The 13323-nt window shown below is 37.5% G+C and overlaps 3 non-coding genes and 1 pseudogene across 3 annotated transcripts; all 4 read right to left on the bottom strand.

Moving 5' to 3' along the window:
* Positions 1-4180: 4180 nt before the first annotated feature.
* Positions 4181-4345, bottom strand: LOC135764361 (U1 spliceosomal RNA). The gene has a single exon (XR_010539913.1). It is a non-coding gene; the product is annotated as a U1 spliceosomal RNA (small nuclear RNA).
* Positions 4346-5127: 782 nt separating this feature from the next.
* LOC135764509 (U2 spliceosomal RNA) lies at positions 5128-5318 on the bottom strand. Its single transcript, XR_010540056.1, has one exon. It is a non-coding gene; the product is annotated as a U2 spliceosomal RNA (small nuclear RNA).
* Positions 5319-10992: 5674 nt separating this feature from the next.
* Positions 10993-11157, bottom strand: LOC135764362 (U1 spliceosomal RNA). Its single transcript, XR_010539914.1, has one exon. It is a non-coding gene; the product is annotated as a U1 spliceosomal RNA (small nuclear RNA).
* Positions 11158-11942: 785 nt separating this feature from the next.
* On the bottom strand, positions 11943-12116 carry LOC135764552 (U2 spliceosomal RNA; annotated as a pseudogene).
* Positions 12117-13323: the final 1207 nt, after the last annotated feature.

Raw genomic sequence — 13323 nt, 5'->3', positions numbered from 1 at the left:
TATGCATACACTATGGATTAAAAATGTCCCGACTGCGAACCTGATAAAACCCAGGTAAAAAGCAAATACAAATAAACCATTTTGATTTAGCAAAAGTTTACAAATAAATGCACTCCTTGCACACAACAAGCACGTCTAGTTACCATTCATATTTTGCGTGATTTAAGTTTCGTCGCATACATTTTGGAAGGCACACGATAAAAACAAAATAAGGCTTTTAATGTATGCCGACCTCATTCTCCGTTGAGGGCTTATCAATCATAATAAACGCTGTTAACTCTTCTCATTGAATGGTTGCAGGCAAACAAACGAGGAATAGCACATACAACACCACGATTAGATCATCGGGTCGCATACTTTGGAATTAATAAGAAATAATTATTCAGTCTAAAGAAATAAGAAGTAAAATGTCTAAGTATTTCTCCAAATGTGCACACTCATTACAATAAACGGGAGCAGACACGAATAGTTATGTATGTCTCGTTATTTTATTTAAAATTGATAAGCTGTCTAACATATGATATATTTTGATAATACGAAATGCTAAAAAAATAATATAACACCAATCGACAATATCTGTTATTGTTATTTTTACAAGTAAATTCATGTGTAGGAGAAAACAAAGCAGCTGTCAGTCCATACTATATTGAGTGGCCATCGTAGTGGTGCAACCTGAACGATGTTTTCCCTACTTCCGGTCAAAGCCGCCATTTTGTGAAATAGGCATATAGGTGACGCTGGAGCACGCGGCCATTGTCTCTGTTCAACAAAACAAGTATATATATACACATACGCATATTTTTCCTCAATCAATCACCGAATACAAGGTGCAATTCGATGCCAACTGACCCTTCTCTCTGGTTTCATGTTTGTAAGGAAAATTAAGGGGGAAATTACGATAGCATTTCAGCCAAACATTCATTCGTGCCACGCTGCTTTTCTTTGAACGAAAAAAAACCCTCTGCTCCCCCTACACAATTTCTTCTCCTGTTATTTTATGCTTAAAACAAGCAAATAAATCTGACTACAGGGTAAGAAAAAATTCGTGAACTTTTCCCATAAACACTTAATTCAAGAAAAATTGTCCCACCCCACTGGCCATTTTTTATCCACAATACACATTCGATGTCTGCAGGCACCATTGTCTTTGTTCAACGCAAACAATTCTGTTGCGTTTTTCTTTGAACGAAGTGCTCCGCCTAGATAATTTGACCCATATTCACATGGGTTTGTTTCTCGTTTTTTTTCTTTGAGAACAATCTATATAGCGCCTTCCACAATCGTTTTGGTGTTAGCTTTACGTAAAATAGAAACACAGAAAAGTACTGAGCGATGGAGAGACCACGAACGCGGAACGTATTATGGACCACGGACTGGCAAACAAACTGGCAACCACGCACTAAAGAAGCAAACTCTGATTTTAAACTCACCTTATTTGTCCCCGGAAAGCGCCAGAGTCGATGCACGGAGTGGACGGAACAAGCCTCGCTTCCATAGCCGAAGGTCAAAAATCCATTTAAACGTGTAGTCCCCGGTGTCCACTCGATCTTACCCAAAAAGCCGAGAAGCGATACCGCAATGGCATCCGGAGAAGGCGCTGGCTGTCGGGATGGAGGTTAGCGGGTCAGAGGTCCGGCACTGAAGGTCTGCGTTCATTATTCACCGTGTGCATTTCACTCTATATCCACTTTCTAATGTATAGCACTTGATAAGGATTAACAGTTTAAAAACAGAAATGCAAGACATCAGAAAATACATTTATTTTTTACTTTCATAACATGAGAGGTGTCATACAATAACAAATATGAGCTTTAAAATCACATTCCTAAGTTAAAAATATACATAAAAATAGATATATGGATCATTACACAAATCACTACTCAAAGGACCTATGTTAAATAACTGCTTCAATATTAATTAACAATAACATTTGGCCAAGGCAGTCCTTGTAAATAGACATATAAATAGACAAATAAAATCATGACATATATGCCGTAGAGCCTGAGATAGAGAAAAATAATAAGGAATTCTGCTTTTACTACCATCTCAGAAATATTGCCAGAATTAGAGGTTTTGTCTCAAGACAGGACTTAGAGAAACTTGTTCATGCTTTCATCACCAGCAGGGCCGATTATTGCAATGGTCAATGGATTTAAAAAGTACTGTTTCTTGTTTAAAAACCACTTCATGGCTACAATACATGACAGATATGCTAATCGAATATGAAACCGATTACTCGGATCAATAGGATCAGGTCATTTAGAAAAAACAAGGGTTCACTCAAAACAAGGTGCCTCAGCATTCAGTTATTATCAGCTTTCAGAAGAGATCAGATGTGCTTCAACAGTAGACACTTTTAAATCTAGATTAAAAACACATCAGTTTAACTTTGCATTTACTGAATGATTTAAAACAGTACGAATAAAACAGTACAAAAGAATAAAACAGTATGAACCTTACCTGTTATAAAGGGAATGAAGCTTACGGTATGGTGCTTACCTGCAGAAATAAATAAAGTACAATAAGAACACACAGAACTTCAATTTTCAAAATTATTTTAACATTAAATGATGATTATTTTACTGGTTTACCTGTTTGTGATTACCACAGGATCCCGTCACCTGGCTGCGGTCTTCATTTGGTGAACGGTTCTTCACTCATAATTGACCTATACAAGAAATAGAGAAGAATAATAAGCAATTCTGCTTTTACATGTAGATGTGTGCCCCAAGAACACAGACACACCGGCTCCAAAAAGTTTAAACAGTACACATTTCTGTTATTTTAATGTGGCAAATGTGTCAGCTTTAAAAGAAGCATACATTACCTTTTAAAGAGGAAATACCTTTTGCATGAAATACCTTTACTCCCAGCATAAGCAAGCAATTTTCAAAATGCTTTTAAAAGTAAATAGTGATTATTTTACTTGTTTACCTGTTTGTGATTACCATGGAATCCTGTCACCATCATTTTTAAGCTTGTAAAGCAAATAATGAAATATTGACTTAGTAGGAAAAAATATTTTGGAAGTATCGTGATAAATGATGAAGAAAATATTTTGCAAAGTGATGGTTAGCACACGGTTGATGGTACCTATTAAATTCCATCATATTTTTTTATTCCTACTATGGAAGTCAATGGTGACTATCTGCTGTGGGTTTACCATCATTCCTCAAAATACCTTCTTTTGTGTTACTCAGAAAAAAACTAATCCTCGTGTTGTTGTAAGCCTGTATGCATGAGTAAATGATGACAGAATTATCATCATAAATTGAAATATCCCTTTAAACTGTATTTCCCCCCCTTAAACCTAAACTTATTTTCTTACAGCAAGTCATTTAGGTAATCAAGAAAATACTTTACCCGTTGTCTTTGTGAGTTAAACAAATACAGCTACGCTTCCAGGTCTGTCGACGTTGCTGTGGTTTTTCGACAGCTGTAGTATGAAGGGTAGCGAATGAATGAATACATTGCAAAAAATCATTTCTTACTTGTTATTTCGAACTGTTTTAACTATACAAATATCTAGAAAGTCTTAAAATAAGATGCATTTTTTGATGAGCAAAATGCCCTAAGAAAATAAACCTAGCCTTTAGGGAGAAAAAACTCAGAATTTGGGCTTAAAACAAGCAAATAAATCTGCCAAAGGGGTAAGAAACAAATCTAGATATAAACACTTAATTCAAGAAAAATTGTCGTAGCCCATTGGCAGATTTGTTGGCTTGTTTAATGTACATGCATGTACAATATTTCAATTTGTCTTGTATTTATTAGCATTTTGTATTGCCCAACGCTGTCTAGGTTGTTTAACTGTTGTCATTTTCTTATAAAAGCCTTTATAATTTATTAGTTTGGATGATTGCCATTCCCGAGAACCTCTTATATTGGAAGTAAAAGAATCATCTAAGCATTATTTTGTGCTCTTAGACATGTAGCCGTTTGATTGTGGTTCTATTTAATGGCTAGTCTATTCGTTTGGAATGGTCAAACGGCTATTAGATTTTCACTGACAGCCCAAATTAAGCCTTGTTTTAGCCTAGACACTTATTCGCTGTCTATTAAAAGTTATGTAGTCGTTGAATAGCCGCTTTTTTGATGACTAATGTATTCTTGGGCCGTGGTTAGACGTCTCTTGGATTTTACGTAAAACGACAAGCGAATCTATTTTTAACACAAAGGTCAGGGGAGAGCGCGAACGCAGTCCCCCACTATCAGAAATTTTGCAGTCGAGATTCCCACATTTGGGGAATTCGCAAAGGGTCAGCCCAACCGGAGTGCAATGGCTGAGCCTCGCCCTGGGTGAACCACCTTCATGATCATGGTGTCTCCCCTGCCAGGTAAGTATGAGCGACATCCTTTGAGGCCAGACGGCCGCATCTTCCTGTGACCGATCACATCGACGGCGCCCCCGGAGGCCGTCCGACTAACATTTCATTTACTGTGTGTGACCAGGTGGAAAGCGCACGAAGCCACGTCTGAGACCAAACATTCTTCGAGATCTACCCTGTTTTTATTCCGTTTCCAGCCCGGTTGAACCGTGTAGAGTGAAATATGTGAAACAATTTAAATCAAATGGATTTAAATTGCGCATTCAAATATATGGTTTCGTTATTACAAAGTAACTTTACGTGGAATAGAAACAAAGAAATGTACAGAGCAATCAAGAAACAACGAAAGCATAGCAATTTTAGAACGTGGATAAATAAAAACACAGGGCTCAATGACTTACCCGTTGTCGTTGTGAGTTAAACAAGTACAGCTATGCTTCCAGGTCTGTCGACGTTGCTGTGGTGTTTCGACAGCTGTAGTATGAAGGGTAGTGAAAAAAGTTTTCAGGTGTTTTTAACATTCCAATCGGTCTCGTTCGCTTTTGTTGCGCCTTCAGCTGTGTCGAGGATGTTTAATTCGTCCTCGTATCACCTCCGCAAACTTGTAAAGAAAATAATTAAATACATTACAAAAACATTTCTTTATCAGCGTGTTCATTTCCACGCAAGCTTTTCGTTAAACCAATAAAGCCAACGAAACCACAGCAATTTTAAAACACACGGATTAGAAAAAACACCGTCACTCACGCACAAAAGAAGCAAATTCTTTTTTTATACTTGACTTATTTATCCCCGAGATGGGGAGCGCACCATTCATGGAAACACTGCAATACCATGTTGATGCATGGAGTGGAAGGAGCAAGCTCCGCTTCCATTTCCGAAGGTCAAAAATCCATTTAACATATAGTCCCCGGATAGGAGACGTATCAGACATTAAACTGATAAGAACAGATACTACACTTGATCTTAGCCAAAAGGCCGAGAAGCGATACCGGAATAGACGCAGCCAAAGGGGGAGCCGGCGAAGGCGCTGGCTTTTGGGGTGGAGGCTAGCGGGCATTTAACTCTATACGTTCTCATTGTATAACCCAGAGGTAGAACGTTGAGCTAGCAAATCAGAAGTTCATGTTTTAATGCAGGATCTGATCCACGCTCATGAGAGAGAGAGAGAGAGAGAGAGAGAGAGATAGAGAGAATTTAGAATTTTCAAAAAACCTTTATTACAAATTAAAACATTTTCATAACCTCAAATCAGAAAAAACAAAGAAAAAAATATATATAGTAACGGAAATAACAAAAAAATAAGCCAACATAGGAGCAAAGAACAAATCATCTTCAATAACCAGACACAGAGCTCCTCCATAATACCAAATCAATTCAAAAGAAAGAAGATCATTCATTGCTTTAAAGTATCTAAAACCAATAAGGATTCTAGATTTAACTTATTTTAAAAACTGCTAATGTATCATGGCTTCCGGGTCTGTCAACGTTGCTGTGGTTTTTCGACAGCTGTAATATGAAGGGTAGAGTGAAAAAAAATATTTAAGTGTTTTGAACATCCCAATTTGTTCGTTTACTTAGTATTTTCTTAATGTTTTCGAGTTAAAAAATAATTCTTAAATCGAGATACATTTACTTAATAAGCAAAGTGGCTTAGAATTTAAGTCTTGTTTACTGAAATAAATTCTAAAATGTAATAGGTTAAGGCTTAAAACAAGTAAAAATATCTGCCAGTGGGGTAAGAAAAATAAACCTAAATTGAGTTTATTATTGAATTAAGTTGAAACTAGAATTAAGTTTATTTTTCTTACCCCGCTGGCAGATATTTTTTATTTGTTTTAAATATAAACCTGTTGATTTTATAATTTATTTCAATTATTTTACAAAGTATGCGATCTGATTTTTTTAATGCGGTGTTTCTTTTATTCCTCGTTTCTTTTCCGTGCATTTGCTTTATTTATTTATTTTTGCTTGTTGCATTTAAATGCACATTTGATTTGTTGCCACATTATTATGTGTTAATGTATTTTTTAACATGTTTATCAACAAAAAGTGCGTTATTATAATTAATTATATAGCTGTGAAATATATACAAGAATTCCCAGCAAAAACAAAACGTTTTTATAACAATTTTCTATTACAATACATAATATCTTAAGCCACTTTGCTTACCAAGTAAATGTATCTCCATTTAAGCATTGTCAGATATTCACTAGAAAACAAGACAAAAACAGTAAGTAAGATATTAATTTACTTTTTTCTTTCAAACATAAATTTACAGACGGCTGGAAATTTTTAATAAAATAACTAGCCATACCTATTCGGGTCTGCTCCCGTTTGCTGTGATGACGGGGGACTTAGTCCAAAGCACATTTTGAGGAATACTTACACATTTTACTTCTTATTTCTTTGAAATTAATTATGCATACACTATGGATTAAAAATGTCCCGACTGCGAACCTGATAAAACCCAGGTAAAAAGCAAATACAAATAAACCATTTTGATTTAGCAAAAGTTTACAAATAAATGCACTCCTTGCACACAACAAGCACGTCTAGTTACCATTCATATTTTGCGTGATTTAAGTTTCGTCGCATACATTTTGGAAGGCACACGATAAAAACAAAATAAGGCTTTTAATGTATGCCGACCTCATTCTCCGTTGAGGGCTTATCAATCATAATAAACGCTGTTAACTCTTCTCATTGAATGGTCTAAATCCAATGCTGGTAAAGAAATCAAATGTGCATTTAAACGCAACAAGCAAGCCGTAAAGCAATGGATGCAGGCAAACAAACGAGGAATAGCACATACACCACGATTAGATCATCGGGTCGCATACTTTGGAATTAATAAGAAATAATTATTCAGTCTAAAGAAATAAGAAGTAAAATGTCTAAGTATTTCTCCAAATGTGCACACTCATTACAATAAACGGGAGCAGACACGAATAGTTATGTATGTCTCGTTATTTTATTTAAAATTGATAAGCTGTCTAACATATGATATATTTTGATAATACGAAATGCTAAAAAATAATATAACACCAATCGACAATATCTGTTATTGTTATTTTTACAAGTAAATTCATGTGTAGGAGAAAACAAAGCAGCTGTCAGTCCATACTATATTGAGTGGCCATCGTAGTGGTGCAACCTGAACGATGTTTTCCCTACTTCCGGTCAAAGCCGCCATTTTGTGAAATAGGCATATAGGTGACGCTGGAGCACGCGGCCATTGTCTCTGTTCAACAAAACAAGTATATATATACACAAACGCATATTTTTCCTCAATCAATCACCGAATACAAGGTGCAATTCGATGCCAACTGACCCTTCTCTCTGGTTTCATGTTTGTAAGGAAAATTAAGGGGGAAATTACGATAGCATTTCAGCCAAACATTCATTCGTGCCACGCTGCTTTTCTTTGAACGAAAAAAAACCCTCTGCTCCCCCTACACAATTTCTTCTCCTGTTATTTTATGCTTAAAACAAGCAAATAAATCTGACTACAGGGTAAGAAAAAATTCGTGAACTTTTCCCATAAACACTTAATTCAAGAAAAATTGTCCCACCCCACTGGCCATTTTTTATCCACAATACACATTCGATGTCTGCAGGCACCATTGTCTTTGTTCAACGCAAACAATTCTGTTGCGTTTTTCTTTGAACGAAGTGCTCCGCCTAGATAATTTGACCCATATTCACATGGGTTTGTTTCTCGTTTTTTTTCTTTGAGAACAATCTATATAGCGCCTTCCACAATCGTTTTGGTGTTAGCTTTACGTAAAATAGAAACACAGAAAAGTACTGAGCGATGGAGAGACCACGAACGCGGAACGTATTATGGACCACGGACTGGCAAACAAACTGGCAACCACGCACTAAAGAAGCAAACTCTGATTTTAAACTCACCTTATTTGTCCCCGGAAAGCGCCAGAGTCGATGCACGGAGTGGACGGAACAAGCCTCGCTTCCATAGCCGAAGGTCAAAAATCCATTTAAACGTGTAGTCCCCGGTGTCCACTCGATCTTACCCAAAAAGCCGAGAAGCGATACCGCAATGGCATCCGGAGAAGGCGCTGGCTGTCGGGATGGAGGTTAGCGGGTCAGAGGTCCGGCACTGAAGGTCTGCGTTCATTATTCACCGTGTGCATTTCACTCTATATCCACTTTCTAATGTATAGCACTTGATAAGGATTAACAGTTTAAAAACAGAAATGCAAGACATCAGAAAATACATTTATTTTTTACTTTCATAACATGAGAGGTGTCATACAATAACAAATATGAGCTTTAAAATCACATTCCTAAGTTAAAAATATACATAAAAATAGATATATGGATCATTACACAAATCACTACTCAAAGGACCTATGTTAAATAACTGCTTCAATATTAATTAACAATAACATTTGGCCAAGGCAGTCCTTGTAAATAGACATATAAATAGACAAATAAAATCATGACATATGTGCCGTAGAGCCTGAGATAGAGAAAAATAATAAGGAATTCTGCTTTTACTACCATCTCAGAAATATTGCCAGAATTAGAGGTTTTGTCTCAAGACAGGACTTAGAGAAACTTGTTCATGCTTTCATCACCAGCAGGGCCGATTATTGCAATGGTCAATGGATTTAAAAAGTACTGTTTCTTGTTTAAAAACCACTTCATGGCTACAATACATGACAGATATGCTAATCGAATATGAAACCGATTACTCGGATCAATAGGATCAGGTCATTTAGAAAAAACAAGGGTTCACTCAAAACAAGGTGCCTCAGCATTCAGTTATTATCAGCTTTCAGAAGAGATCAGATGTGCTTCAACAGTAGACACTTTTAAATCTAGATTAAAAACACATCAGTTTAACTTTGCATTTACTGAATGATTTAAAACAGTACGAATAAAACAGTACAAAAGAATAAAACAGTATGAACCTTACCTGTTATAAAGGGAATGAAGCTTACGGTATGGTGCTTACCTGCAGAAATAAATAAAGTACAATAAGAACACACAGAACTTCAATTTTCAAAATTATTTTAACATTAAATGATGATTATTTTACTGGTTTACCTGTTTGTGATTACCACAGGATCCCGTCACCTGGCTGCGGTCTTCATTTGGTGAACGGTTCTTCACTCATAATTGACCTATACAAGAAATAGAGAAGAATAATAAGCAATTCTGCTTTTACATGTAGATGTGTGCCCCAAGAACACAGACACACCGGCTCCAAAAAGTTTAAACAGTACACATTTCTGTTATTTTAATGTGGCAAATGTGTCAGCTTTAAAAGAAGCATACATTACCTTTTAAAGAGGAAATACCTTTTGCATGAAATACCTTTACTCCCAGCATAAGCAAGCAATTTTCAAAATGCTTTTAAAAGTAAATAGTGATTATTTTACTTGTTTACCTGTTTGTGATTACCATGGAATCCTGTCACCATCATTTTTAAGCTTGTAAAGCAAATAATGAAATATTGACTTAGTAGGAAAAAATATTTTGGAAGTATCGTGATAAATGATGAAGAAAATATTTTGCAAAGTGATGGTTAGCACACGGTTGATGGTACCTATTAAATTCCATCATATTTTTTTATTCCTACTATGGAAGTCAATGGTGACTATCTGCTGTGGGTTTACCATCATTCCTCAAAATACCTTCTTTTGTGTTACTCAGAAAAAAACTAATCCTCGTGTTGTTGTAAGCCTGTATGCATGAGTAAATGATGACAGAATTATCATCATAAATTGAAATATCCCTTTAAACTGTATTTCCCCCCTTAAACCTAAACTTATTTTCCTACAGCAAGTCATTTAGGTAATCAAGAAAATACTTTACCCGTTGTCTTTGTGAGTTAAACAAATACAGCTACGCTTCCAGGTCTGTCGACGTTGCTGTGGTTTTTCGACAGCTGTAGTATGAAGGGTAGCGAATGAATGAATACATTGCAAAAAATCATTTCTTACTTGTTATTTCGAACTGTTTTAACTATACAAATATCTAGAAAGTCTTAAAATAAGATGCATTTTTTGATGAGCAAAATGCCCTAAGAAAATAAACCTAGCCTTTAGGGAGAAAAAACTCAGAATTTGGGCTTAAAACAAGCAAATAAATCTGCCAAAGGGGTAAGAAACAAATCTAGATATAAACACTTAATTCAAGAAAAATTGTCGTAGCCCATTGGCAGATTTGTTGGCTTGTTTAATGTACATGCATGTACAATATTTCAATTTGTCTTGTATTTATTAGCATTTTGTATTGCCCAACGCTGTCTAGGTTGTTTAACTGTTGTCATTTTCTTATAAAAGCCTTTATAATTTATTAGTTTGGATGATTGCCATTCCCGAGAACCTCTTATATTGGAAGTAAAAGAATCATCTAAGCATTATTTTGTGCTCTTAGACATGTAGCCGTTTGATTGTGGTTCTATTTAATGGCTAGTCTATTCGTTTGGAATGGTCAAACGGCTATTAGATTTTCACTGACAGCCCAAATTAAGCCTTGTTTTAGCCTAGACACTTATTCGCTGTCTATTAAAAGTTATGTAGTCGTTGAATAGCCGCTTTTTTGATGACTAATGTATTCTTGGGCCGTGGTTAGACGTCTCTTGGATTTTACGTAAAACGACAAGCGAATCTATTTTTAACACAAAGGTCAGGGGAGAGCGCGAACGCAGTCCCCCACTATCAGAAATTTTGCAGTCGAGATTCCCACATTTGGGGAATTCGCAAAGGGTCAGCCCAACCGGAGTGCAATGGCTGAGCCTCGCCCTGGGTGAACCACCTTCATGATCATGGTGTCTCCCCTGCCAGGTAAGTATGAGCGACACCCTTTGAGGCCAGACGGCCGCATCTTCCTGTGACCGATCACATCGACGGCGCCCCCGGAGGCCGTCCGACTAACATTTCATTTACTGTGTGTGACCAGGTGGAAAGCGCACGAAGCCACGTCTGAGACCAAACATTCTTCGAGATCTACCCTGTTTTTATTCCGTTTCCAGCCCGGTTGAACCGTGTAGAGTGAAATATGTGAAACAATTTAAATCAAATGGATTTAAATTGCGCATTCAAATATATGGTTTCGTTATTACAAAGTAACTTTACGTGGAATAGAAACAAAAAAAAATGTACAGAGCAATCAAGAAACAACGAAAGCATAGCAATTTTAGAACGTGGATAAATAAAAACACAGGGCTCAATGACTTACCCGTTGTCGTTGTGAGTTAAACAAGTACAGCTATGCTTCCAGGTCTGTCGACGTTGCTGTGGTTTTTCGACAGCTGTAGTATGAAGGGTAGTGAAAAAAGTTTTCAGGTGTTTTTAACATTCCAATCGGTCTCGTTCGCTTTTGTTGCGCCTTCAGCTGTGTCGAGGATGTTTAATTCGTCCTCGTATCACCTCCGCAAACTTGTAAAGAAATTAAATAAATACATTACAAAAACATTTCTTTATCAGCGTGTTCATTTCCACGCAAGCTTTTCGTTAAACCAATAAAGCCAACGAAATCACAGCAATTTTAAAACACACGGATTAGAAAAAACACCGTCATTCCCGCACAAAAGAAGCAAATTCTTTTTTTTATACTTGACTTATTTATCCCCGAGATGGGGAGCGCACCATTCATGGAAACACTGCAATACCATGTTGATGCATGGAGTGGAAGGAGCAAGCTCCGCTTCCATTTCCGAAGGTCAAAAATCCATTTAACATATAGTCCCCGGATAGGAGACGTATCAGACATTAAACTGATAAGAACAGATTTTTTCTTTCGAAAATTTTTTATTGTCATCACATCTTTTTTCAAAAACAAACATGGCTTTAAAGAAACACTCACATTCACAGTCACAGTCATTTATATCAATAAAATATCTTTAAAACGTCAGACAATAAATAACATTTAAGACTTTTTTAAAGAGATGGGACTATTAAAATCTTTTCTGGGTGTTAAAAGGGTAAAAAGCCAATGAGTTTAAGAATAAAACAATGCATGAAATAAAGTTTTTAACAATTGTAAAACAACAACCTAAAATTTTTTTTTTTTTTAAAAGTCCTTTATTGTCCAGGGCCGGGGTGAGTCCTTACCATCACCCCACTCTACAGAACAAACTTTTTTTATTTTTTTTTTTTCTTGGTGCCCAGCGGAGATCCCCACCCTCCGGCCCGCTGGCCCGCTGTTCCCGTAGCCGGTGGTGGTCTGGGTGCATCTACGGGCAGCCAGGCACGGTGGCAAGCTGGGACCTCCCTGTGTGGCCCCGGCCCCTTCGTCCGAATGATTATGTCCGGTGCCCCTGCAACACCGTTCTGACCATCCGCTCGCGTGCGTGGAGGGGCACCGTAACACGTTTCCCCACCAGCAGGTTCCTGGTGGTCCAGATGGTGTCCTTAATGGCATTTAGGGTGAGCCAGAGCGAGGTGAACTCTTGTGCTGACAACACCCTCAGGCCCCGACCCACCCCCAGGACTGCGAGCTTGTAGTCCATCTGGACCCCACCTGCTGGCAGGCACGGGAAAAGCAGGGGACCGGTTCTGGCCCACAGGTCCCTCGCATTACCGCACTCCCAGAGCAGATGTCGAACAGTCTCCGGTAGATTACACCCAGTCTGTGGACAGACTGGGTTCTTGGCCATACCCCGGGAGTGCATTACCGCCCTGACTGGGAGGATCTCATGGGCCACCAACCACGCCAAATCTTTGTGTCTGTTCTGAAGAGCGGGGTGGGCAGTGTTCCTCCATACTTGTTTGGCCTCCTCTAAAGTGAGGCCTGGAACTGGGCTCACTGACTCCCGGTCCTGTACAAGAGAGACAAGAGATTTGTGATTTGTTAAAATATTTACATCTTGAGTCTCTAAAATGTATTTCTTTAAAAATGTCTTGATAAAACTGTACTGTTGGGGCAAATTAAAAGATACTGGAGTTTTTAAATCAACTGGTAAAACTTTTAAGAATCTCAGGTAGGACCCCATCCAATATCTGACCATAGCTGTCGT

The sequence above is a fragment of the Paramisgurnus dabryanus genome, chromosome 9 (assembly GCF_030506205.2).
Source record: "Paramisgurnus dabryanus chromosome 9, PD_genome_1.1, whole genome shotgun sequence".
Taxonomy (NCBI): domain Eukaryota; kingdom Metazoa; phylum Chordata; class Actinopteri; order Cypriniformes; family Cobitidae; genus Paramisgurnus; species Paramisgurnus dabryanus.
The sequence above is the reverse complement of the archived record's forward strand: the minus strand, read 5'-3'. Positions and strand labels throughout refer to the sequence as shown.